This window comes from Benincasa hispida, chromosome 9, assembly GCF_009727055.1.
Source record: "Benincasa hispida cultivar B227 chromosome 9, ASM972705v1, whole genome shotgun sequence".
NCBI classification, from domain to species: Eukaryota; Viridiplantae; Streptophyta; class Magnoliopsida; order Cucurbitales; family Cucurbitaceae; genus Benincasa; species Benincasa hispida.
The window spans coordinates 17725466-17736917 of record NC_052357.1 but is presented as its reverse complement, the minus strand read 5'-3'; positions in this window follow the sequence as shown (position 1 = coordinate 17736917).

The following is an 11452-nucleotide window of genomic DNA, read 5'->3' as shown; positions in this document are numbered from 1 at the left end:
ATGTTCATTAGAGGATTCAGTGGTACTTAAGAAGTTAGATGTAACTATAGGGGCATAGCGCTTATTGGCCTAGCTGTACTTACGAGCGATCTATGAAGGGTTGTTGCACTGTTGATTTGTTAAGATGGACACATAATATATCTATGGTAAGAAGAGTTCAGCTATCGGTCTTTGGTGGAGTGCCTGGTAGTTAACAGATGGTGGATCCCGTGACTAAAGAGTTTAGTCAGTTATTCACGTACCATTGGAGCTTTGAGCTATAGGTCCATAAGGTCCCCTTGGTAGCTTAATGGATTCAGTTGAGGATCAGTTCTTGGTGTTGATTTGAAATGTTCAAATTAACAAGAGGTAATTCGATTATATATGATATGATCGGTATGGTGTATGAGATACATCTAGTGGAGGATTAATATAAATGAGATTTACATTAAGTATCATAGAATAGAAAAAGAGCTATGGTTTATATGTTTCATGAGATGAAATAGTTAAACTATAGATTATAAATATATTATGGTAAGTTAGTTATCATTTATATTTATAATAAAATTAATTATTGGATAATTATCTCTTTTTCTCTAATAACCAATTGAGTGGGAGATTATTGGTGGTTTCATGGTAATCGTGAGATAAAAGAAAAAATATTTTCCTATTTTTAGTAAGATTGGTAAAAATGTTTTCCTAATTTTAGTAATTTTTTGTAAAAAGTGAATTTTAGATTTCATCTCTCGGAAAATACTCACGGAAGTTGTCAAGTAAATAGGATTTACTAAGCAACAATTTGGAGCTGGCTAAACGATCGTGGAATGTTAGTAGTTGATAGACACTCAGCTAAGCGATGAGCTAAACGATTGCATAACTTTTGCTAGACGATTGCTTAGCTTTTCCTAAACAATTGGGCATCGACCTATACAATAGGTTCTTCCATCTCCCACTTGCTCAATCGTTTACACTATTGTGGTTTCCTCCATTGTTCTGCCTCAAACCAAGTTCACACAGAGCCCACCCTTTGGATTCTCACACCAAGAATACCAAGGTAACCTTCTTGGTGGTGTCATACTTAACTCGACACTGTCGAGGTTCTGTGGAGGTCGTTCGTGGTGTTTGGGGTGTTTGTGACCTTGGAGATCGCTTAATTCAAGTGCGCGGTGTTCGTGCAGTGTAGCAGTCGTGTTGGACGTGCGTTCATGTGTTGCTGTGTTCAAGCGTTCGTGATCAAGGAACTCGAAGATGAGTCGACAAAAGTGTGTTGCTCTTGTCCTTGATTGTATGTATAACATGTTGTAATTTCTGTATTTTATGCATAACTGTTTGTTTCCATTTGTGATTGTAATTGTAAAGTTCATATATGATTGTAATTTGGAATGATCTTTCCGCTACTTATGGAAATCCTCATGTTCAATTTCCTTCAAAATATTTGAGAGAAAATAAGGGTTGAGATTATCAAATAATCTCATAAAATCCCACTTGGCCAAAAGATTAAAATTTATTAAACTCTCCTTTTAAAAGCCTTTTCATGCAAAACATGCTACTTTGAGTTTGATGAGAATTTGACACTAAAATCCACTAGCTCAAAGTGGGATTAGTGGGGTAAGTATCTTTAATTGAAGGCAATACTTAGCAATGCAAATACTGGCATTTCCCACTCACAATTGTTGGATCTTTCCATTAACTTGGTCAAAGGTCAAAATTTGACTCTCAAAGTCCAAAGTCAACAAATTTGACTTTTTGAGTTTTAAAGTAAAAAATCAACATTTTGACTTTCATTGCATTTTTGACCTAGTCAACAATTTCGATCATTCCATTTAATTTCAAAATTAATTTTAGTAATTAATTTTAAAATTAAATTTAAATAATTAATTAATTAATTTAATTAATTTAATTGAATATTAAATCCAACACTAATCCTAATTAATATGAATCCCTATTCATAATCTTGATATTTAAATCTTATTTAAATATCTCCCATTTTGTCTCTCTTTATGTCTAATTCACAATTAAACATTAGGCTAACTATATTGTAAATATTAACACTTTGCTCCAAAAACCAAATTTGAACATTTTAAATTCGTTCGTCACACTGTTCTAAGGTTTAGTTCGATATGAGCTAGTAAGGGGACCTTATGGACCTACAGATCATGGGCTCCAATGATCCGAGATTATTTGGCTGAACTCTTTAACCTAATTAACTATCGGGTCACACCACTAAAGCCCAATAGTTGCACTCCCCTCACTGTATATATATTACGTCCACTCGATATAACTATGATTAGTAAGTTAACCCTTTCACAAGTTGATCGTAATAATGGTTGAGTCAAAAGCTGTTTTACCCCCGAGATTGTATCTTGCTCTTTAAGTTCTACTGATCCTCTAATGAATAATTGGTTTGTGATATAATCACTAAACCGAGTCCCTCTTGGGCTAATAAGAAGGTGGGGCCTCTTGTTCAAGATTCGAAGTCAACACTTAAGCGAACAACCTCTCTACTATCCCTAAAAGCGGGTAGGAGTGAATTCCGTCTTACACCCTATGACTCTAGTTATCTACCTGGTCTTACCCCTGAAATGGGAGACTTATTGAGCCGGCGGTGTTAAGCCAACCCTCACCTATACAAATCTAAGAATAATCTCGAATAAACAAGAGTTCATAGTTAGCTCAGGATTAAGGTCAAGTTACCTAGGTCATTGCTTGAAATAGTCAGTCTTAAACAGTAAACAACGTTATCAAGTAAGAGTGACTTATTTCTTGATCCGATCTTATGTAAACTTATTGCATAAGACGCCCTCGCTCCTCATGTCAATACATGAACAAATTAGGATCACTTCATCTGTAGCACTTTACAACAAATTGTAACAACTATAGAGTGGACCGCATCCGATAGTATTACGAGAATAAAGCACCCAACCTTATTCATATACTATAGACCGTTTTGGCTATTTACTCAAACTTGATCCATGTAAAACCCGTACTCCATTTTTCTTATATAAGTGAGTAACAAATATGTTAAGTAAAATTATGAAAGGAGGTAAAGAAGGTAGGCCGATGGAGGAAGAAAATTCTAAGTGTTAGAAATACTTAGTCAAGGGTAAATTTTAGATAATATTACAAGTGAAAATTGGCTAAGTATGAAAGCAAAGTGTAGGCATGCGTTGATGGAAAAGTGTGGACGCATGGGGTTGCGTGTGTAGCAACCAAGACTTGTAGAGTTTAAGTGTTGAAGGCAAGGATAAACTATGCGTTGGTACTAAGGATGAACGCATGGGTTTAAAGGCATGATGCATTGATAAGGCTTGTGGCAGCCTCAAGTGTGTGTGAGTAAAGGCACTGGATGATCATGTAGTAGATGAGCAGCACTATACGATTGGGTATGCGATCGTCTAGTAAGTGAACGACACTACACGATGATGTAGGCGATCGTGTAGGCGGGCGCTGGGCGATTGTGTAGTAATTGTGCGGAGCTAAACGATAGCGCTATACTTTGGACGATAGTGCTAAGCGATGGGGTATTGGCACTGCACGATCGACATCAGCGCTAGACGATGAGCTGCATGACAAACGCTAGACGATAGACGTCGAGCACTAGACGATGGACGTTGGGTGCTAGACAATAGACATTAGGTGCTAGACGATGAGCATTGGGTGCTAGACGATAGACATTGGGCACTAGACGATGGACGTTGGGTGCTAGACGTAGACATTGGGCACTAGACGATGAACGTTGGGTGCTAGACGATACACGTTGGGCATTAGACGATCGATGTTGGGTGCTAGACGATAGACATTAGGCGCTGGACGATAGGCGTTGGGCGTTAGATGATGGAGTATGCGATGCACGCTAAATTTATATTATGAGGCGAAGGCCTAACGTGGGTTATGAAGGAAGGGAAGAAAAAAAAATTAATTGAAGAAACTCAATAATGAGAATTGGTCGGAAGCACTAAGTGCTGGATGAGGTGACAGTTTGACCCTTGAACAAGGGAGGCGGAAGGAAGTATAAAAGGAAGAGGAAATTCAGAAGCTCAGCTTTGAAAAATGACTTGAGCAAATTAAGTGAGATTGGTACCGTTCGAAAGCTAGGAGAATCTAGTTTTTGAGGTTGTTTTTCCGGAGAAAGATCTCACATGGAGAATAGAAAAAAGTGAAGAATTCGTAGAAGGGGCAGATTCTCAGATTAATCAAAGATCGAAGTGAAGATTGGAAGCTCTAGGACAAAATACAAGGAATTTTCGGCCGATATTTTGAAGGTAAGAAATTTAACTCAATTCTAAACAATTTTGTAGAAGGAATTTTCTTAAAAAGAGTCCTGAATTTTGAGTTATGAATTCTTGAAGTTGGAATAGGGAATTGGTGCGTAAGCAGGCAGCTGCATGGGAAGATTAAGCAGGTAGCTCACCATACTGAGCGGAAGCGAGCGAGAGATAAGAAAATGAGCGAGAGCGAGCTAGAGATAAGAAAATGAGTGAGAGCGAGAGTGAGTTAAGGAAAAGGAGGATCTCGCTAAGGATGAAAATCTCGCTGGTTTTACGCTGAATCTCGCTAGAAGTCACAAATCTCGCTGGAAAGTTACAAATCTCGCTAGAAAAGTCACAAATCTCGCTAGAAGTCATAAATCTCACTAGAAGTGGTAAATCTCGCTTATGAGGGTGATCTCGCTCCTAATGATCATCTTACTAGTAATGTTGTTTTGTTGGTGAAGGTTTCATTAGTAAGTGAGCTACCTGAAGCTTTTTGCTGAGAATTCTAAGGAATCTAACCGGGGATTATGTCCTTTCAGGCCAAGAAGAGCTAAGAGAGGCATATAAACCGTTTAAGATCCCGAGGAGCTGTGAGTGACTATAAATGATTTATAAATATTTTAATAATCCATGCTTTATTGACAGTTAACTTTATGTTGGTTATTTTATAAGAAGTTCCAAGCAACGTATTTCTTTAAAGTTTATAAACGCATGTTAGTTACAAAGTTTATGAATTATGTTTTGGTACAATGGTTGAACCATGGTAGTTTTCAAAAGGAGATTCTATGACATGTTTATGTTACAAGTATTTGTATTATGTTTTAAAGCATATGTGTTCTTAATGTTGTTGAGCATGCGTTAGCAAATGATGTTCTTATGAAAACTATGATTTATGAGATCAAGCTTTCATTAAGCATGTTTTATGAAAATGTTTTCCTATCAGGTATTTTCAGCTCAATACTGAAGTACAAGGAGAAGGTATCTGAGCTGTACTACCTAGTTTCAGTTATATTATGATTTTGATATTGAAGTACATAGAGAAGGTATCAAAATAATTCACTCAGTTTAGTGATAAGCAGTGGTACCCTGTCTCAGTTATGATCTTTGACACCAGGATCCAGTTTGCTCTACGTGCATGTATGACAGTTAATCAGTTCAGTAGGATTGAACAAAAGGGTTCTTTCCTAGCATTGGCTGTAAGGTGCTGAACAAAAGGATTCTCACCCCAGCCCAGGCTTATGTTTGAGAGATCGAACAAAAGGGTTCTCTCTTAAACATGATACCCGACAATGAGATTGAACCACGAGGGTTCTTTCTTAGCATTGGCTAGAAGGTGCGAAACAAAAGGGTTCTCACCCCAGGCCAGGCTAATGTTTGAGAGATTGAACAAAAGGGTTCTCTCTTGAACTTGATATCCGACGTTGAGAGATCGAGCAAAAGGGTTCTCTCTCAACTGGAAATCAATTTAGCTATGTTTTCAGATACAATGTTTTAAAAGTTTTATGTACACGTTTGCTTGGCATGTTTTAGTTCCAGTATTATGTTTTCTAGCTTTCAGTTTAAGCATGAGATTTATGTTTTTATTAAGTCACTCACTGGGCGAGTAGCTCATTCTTTCAAATGTTTTTTTTTTCCCAGGTAGTGGTCATCTCCCTAGAGGTTAGCTGTGATCCTGCTCTGCCACTCAAGGACTCCAATTAAAAGTCCAAAGTTTAGAGAGAAGTTTTAGGTGTTTATTCTGTAAATGACTGTACATATGTGTTGCTCATATTAGGGACAAGTAAAGTATATGGGGACCGTTGAACTCTATATGTGTTAATATGATGTAACTATGTTGTTGTTGATCTTTGGTGTTCTGAGGTTATTTTTAAAGTTTCATAGTTTGGTGAATGTTATATATGTATTCTAGGGATCTAAGTAGGTTAAGGATGTTAGTTAGGTAGTAAAGCCACAAAAGGGTTGGTAACTATTGTTGTCACATTCACTTCTGGATTAAGAAGGGTAATCTGAGAGAGGGTGTGACAATCCATCTTTATGTCACCACATAAAATTGAAGTATTCATATAATAGCCATGAATTTTTAGTTTATAGGATTTAGGTTGTTTCTAAAACGAAATGAGCAATTCATACATTCAATAACAACTTTATTGAATAAAACCTCGATAACATCTTTATTGATAACAAAATAAGTTTATTGTTTACAAACCATGAGTTTTAGGACATAAAACCCAACATAATACACATTCAGTTTAAAAAGATATAATTAAAATGCTAAATTCTCATAATTTTTATAAATTAAAATTCAACAATTAGAACTTGGGGTCGGGGAATATATTCCTTGTCCTCGACCCTGAATTGTAAACGGCGAAGAAAATTTCCCATTCCCTCCCTCATTCCCGAGGTGGAGCCCCGATCCCATGCGTTTTTTGGACATCTCTATATGCAACATGTTCCATGTCATGCTAATTCTTCCTTGAGATTGGTTCCTTAAATGTTGATATGTGTAATGCATAGTTGCTGGTGTGTTTTCTTGTCTTTTGCGATATGTTATACAACATGTTATGACATTGTTACGTACGCTGAAGTTGAGGGGATCACACACTTAGGGGGAGCCTAAGTTTCATTGAAAGGGAGTCTCACACTTAGAGATGATGGGTGGAAAATACGTAATGCATGTCTTATGCTATGCGTTGATCTCCATGCATCAATGATCATGCGTTGAACTGAAGAATATGCATTAATTGTGTATGCGATGATCATTCGTTCCTATCACAAGTTTTCTTGCTTTCTCGCCAAGTATAACGAGATTGCAATTTCTCGTGGTGATCTGAGGTCGAACTTAGGGACTTGTAACTTATTGTTTGTGAAGTAATTTGTTTGAGGCGATGAATAAAAGTAAAAAGACAAAAGTTAAAGGAATTATGGGCTATTCCTACTCCTAACTAAATAGATTAAGCAATGGAAGTTTAACTATGAGAACTGGTAGAGATGTGGCAACTGTGAACGCGTAATAATATGCATGAAGAAATAGAATTGTGGAAGGGATAAATTCACCGCGACATCAAGTTTGGTCGCAAGGGTAATCCCATGCTTATATCTCTATAATTCATGGTTGCGTTGAGCATAAGATTATTCCTATCTCTAGGAACACTGCTTACTTTGCTTAGAGAGTTCCACTACTTACCCTCTCGAGCAATGGTTATAGCTATACAGCTCATAGACAAGCATTGCGATAGCCTCACACTAAGTAAAGAGGATTGACTCGTTATACTCACACAACGTACACCTCTCGGTGGGTTGCTACATGCATCATATCTCTATGCCGCATGATTGAGTATGCGATAACTCTTGCAATCTACACTTAACTCTCTACAATGAAGTAAAAGATGATAAAGAAGAAGAAGATGATGAAGACGGTGTTGAAGGAACTCATGAAATGCATTGGTTATAAAATGTATTAATGTCTTAAGCCAAAATGTAATATAATACAGAGATAAGAAGAAAGATGGAGGGCTAGATGTAGGCAATCTCTTGCTTCCATCAGATGTCCGTCAAGGCTGCCGGTGGTGCCATGGATGGGTGGTGGAGTAGTCTCTCTCTCGAGCTCTATCTCCAGCGAAACTCCGGTCGTCACTCGGAATGGGTTGTGGAGTTGAAGAATCCTCAAAGAAAATATTGCTCATGCTCTCATCTGTGATCACAAGGATCTGCCTTAGGACAGAAGCTCAGATACCTTGAATTTGGGATCTAAGGCTCTATTTATAGAGCTCAAACGTCGACAGCATTGATGGTCCCACTCTGAATCACTGCCACTTTCGACACGGTAGGTGAAATGTCAACATCATCTTATCCTTTTGATACTCTCAAGGTATGCGTTCATGCTTGTTTTTTCTGAAGTACCATCGCATTCCACCAACCTTGCGATCACCATTCTATCATAGTTATTACTCTATAGCCGCAACATCCATGCGATGAACGCATGCGATCAACTTTGCGATGGCCTGGGATTCAATGCATGCGATCGATTCTTGCGATAGCTATAAAAATAGACATTTTGACGCAGAATAATGCATAATATTGGGTTAGCAGAGATTTTCAGTGCTGATCGACGCAAGCTCACTTTTCACATGAATTCTTAGTATTATCAACTCATATTCTATTTGTTAGCCCTCATAATTCTAAATAAAAGACTACAATAGCTTGTATTTCTACCAACTATGAAGAGGGAACCTAAATAATCATTCTCTAAATATGGGTATTCGGGTGTCACTGTAATTGCCGTTTATTTACAAATAAGTACATCGTTGTAATTTCTTAACTTTATATTAGTGAATATATCTTTCCATGGGCCCACTGTCCCTCAGACGTAGGTGGTATTGCACCAAACTAGATTACCAAATGCTATATTCTGTTCTGGTTTTAGTTTTTTTTGCATTTATTTATGATGCCTCTCGAAATGTTATAACATCCTTTGTGACAAGTTTAGTTGTGTGTTAGATAATCTTTTTTTTTTTCAATTGGTATCAAAACGAATCACCAATACTTTTGATGTTTCAATATGAATTTCTTCAAATGGAAGGAATCAAAGAAGGTAGATCTACCTCACGTTCCCCGTTGCTGGATGGAACAAACTACTTATATTGGAAGGCTAGAACGAAAACTTTCTTAAAGTATATTGATCATACGATTTGGAAAGTAGTAATAACTGGATGAACTCTTCCTCAGATTGTTGTTCCTAATGTTGGGAGCACTCCAAAGTCTGAAGCAAAATGGACTGACACTGAGGGCAAAGCTGAAGAAAATCGAATATGAGGATTTCCATGAGCAGAGGAATGATCAATTACAATCAAGAAACGAAAACTAACTAGCCATACACAAAACGAAAGTACAACATGCTTTATAGAATAGATCAATGGAAAGAATAAACACACTTTTGAAGACTCATCTTCAATCTTCCTTGATCACGAACGCTTGAACAACCAACAAGACTGCAAACCCAAACGCTCGAACACTATGACCGCAACATAGCACGATCACAGTGACCATAAACACAATGATCTCCAAGATCACGAACATAGCGAACGACCTCTAAAAACTTCAACTATGTTGAGTTGAGTACGACACCACCACAATGGCTACTTTGGTACTCTCGTTGTGAGAATCTAGAAGTGTGGGCTATGTGTGGACTTGGTTAGAGGCAGAGACCGGAGGAAGAAAAATCGTGTAAACGATTGAGCAAGTGGGAGATGACAAGTCTATCGTATTGACGATGCTCAATCGTTTAGAAGAAGCTCCGAGATCGTTTAGCTATCGGCCAGCTGAGTGACTATCGTGTAGTGTCACTCTATGATCGTATAGTCTCTTCTTCAGCTATCGTTTAGTGAATCCTATTCACTTGACAACCACCGTGAGTAATTCCGAGAATGGAAAATCTCAATCATTAACTACTAAATTTAGGAAAACATTTTTCCTTTTATCTCATGGTTACCATGAAACCACCAATAACCTCCCACTCAATTGGTTATTAGAGAAAAAGCGATAATTATCCAATAATTAATATAATTATAAATATACATGATAACCAACTTACCATACTATATTTATAACCTATAATTTGAATATTTCATCTCATGAAACATATAAACTATAGCTCTTTTTCTATTTCATGGTACTTAATGTAAATCTCATTTAAATTAATCCTCCACTTGATGTATCTCATATCACACCGATCATATCATATATAATCTAATTACCTCTTGTCAATTTGAACATTTCAAATCAACACCAATAACTGATTCTCAACTTGAATCCATTGAGCTACCAAGGGGACCTTATGGACCTATAGCTCGAAGCTCCAATGGTACGTGAATAACTAACTAAACTCTTTAGTCACGGAATCCACCATCCGTTAACTGTTGGGCACTCCACTAAAGACCGACAACTGAACTCTCCTTGCTACAGATATATTATGTGTCCATATCAACCAATTAACAGCGCGATAACCCTTCACATATTGCCCATAAGTACAGCTGGTGGTCACTATGTTCAAGCCCTGGAATCAGCTCTTAAGGGAGCAATCTATCTACTTACCCCTGCTTTGGGAAAGGAGTGAATTCCATCTTGTGTAACTAGGTTCCCAGCTCCCAAATCAGACAAGTCCCAAAAAGGTAGACATTTTGAGTTGGCAATCTGGCCACTCTCACTCATACTAATCAAAGGACCGCTCTCAAAGGTAAGAGTTCCCAAAACACTCAGGATTGAGGTCATGTCACCTATGGTCGTTTAGGTGAGATGTAAGTCTCTAGTATCAACGGCGTTATATACAGAGACGAATCTTCTCGTGGTCTGGTCTTATACAAACTCTTTGTATAGGACACCCTCACTCGCATATCTTCACATGAATGGTTAGGATATGCCATCTATAGTAGTTCACAACACTTACAAACCTCTACAAAGTGGGCCGTATCTGTAGTATCACCAAGATCAGGAATCTCTCCTTAATCCTTATACTACAGACCTATTTAGATTATCACTGAAGGCATGATCCACTTGTATATCTCATATACATGCTTAAGTTTATATACAATAACCATGGAGCTTTGTTTACTGGATATGATTAAATGCCAAATAAAATAACTCTTATTTTATTCATAATAATGTGTATAGATTACAAACTACGAGACTCTGGGAGAATTAGGACACCAATCCCAACAATCTCCCACTTGTCCTAATGCCTTGGGAGACTAATGTACAATACAAGAAAATATATGTACAATACACAATAAACTAGGGCATACCCTAGTATCATCTCCCACTTGCCCTATACAAGATGACGCATATCCTACAGACCTAGACTCTCTAGGTGACCCTCAAACACTTTAGTCGTGAGAGCCTTTGTAAAGGGATCAACAACGTTGTGCTCCGATGCGATCTTCGTGACTATCACATCATCGCGATGCACAATCTCCCTGATCAAGTAGTATTTTCGCTCTATATGCTTGCCTCGATGATGACTCCAAGGTTCCTTCGAATTTTCCACAGCCTCGCTGTTATCACAATAGAGAGTGATTGGCAAATCCATATTTGGAACAACTTCTAAATCTGTAAGGAATTTCCTCAGCCAAACAGCGAACCTCAGGCGAAAACTTGGATAAAATTAATTTCAGCTCATTGGCTTCTATTATAGAGCTTGGGTCATCAATAGCATTAATTGGACTGCT